Source organism: Macrobrachium rosenbergii, chromosome 32 (assembly GCF_040412425.1).
Source record: "Macrobrachium rosenbergii isolate ZJJX-2024 chromosome 32, ASM4041242v1, whole genome shotgun sequence".
Lineage (NCBI taxonomy): Eukaryota > Metazoa > Arthropoda > Malacostraca > Decapoda > Palaemonidae > Macrobrachium > Macrobrachium rosenbergii.
In genome coordinates this window covers 12964695-12965114 of record NC_089772.1, presented here as the reverse complement: position 1 = coordinate 12965114, position 420 = coordinate 12964695, and positions in this window count along the sequence as shown.

Genomic DNA, 420 nt, shown 5'->3' with positions numbered 1-420 from the left:
CTCTCTCATATATCATTCTCTTTTTTGACTTATTCCCAAGGTCTCTCTCTCTCTCTCTCTCTCTCTCTTTTATATATATATATATACATACACACATAGAGGAAAATTATTCTCGTGTTCGCAATCCTAAATCAGCCTAATTTTTGAGCGCGCTCAGCAGTTACGTAAAGATGTTACCTAAAACTTCATAGGGACGGCTATCCAAGTTTGCTTAACTAATCACAAAAATCAAGAGCGATTAAAGTGCTATTACGAGGTTAAAAACTAGAAAACATACAGCCACACCACAGATGTTTGCGCGAGTGACGTGAGAGGAGAGAGAGAGAGAGAGAGAGAGAGAGAGAGAGAGAGAGAGAGAGTCGAAGATTTATATAAAATGCCGGAATGTCAGTGCTGGTCTGACTTAGTTATCGTCGAAGA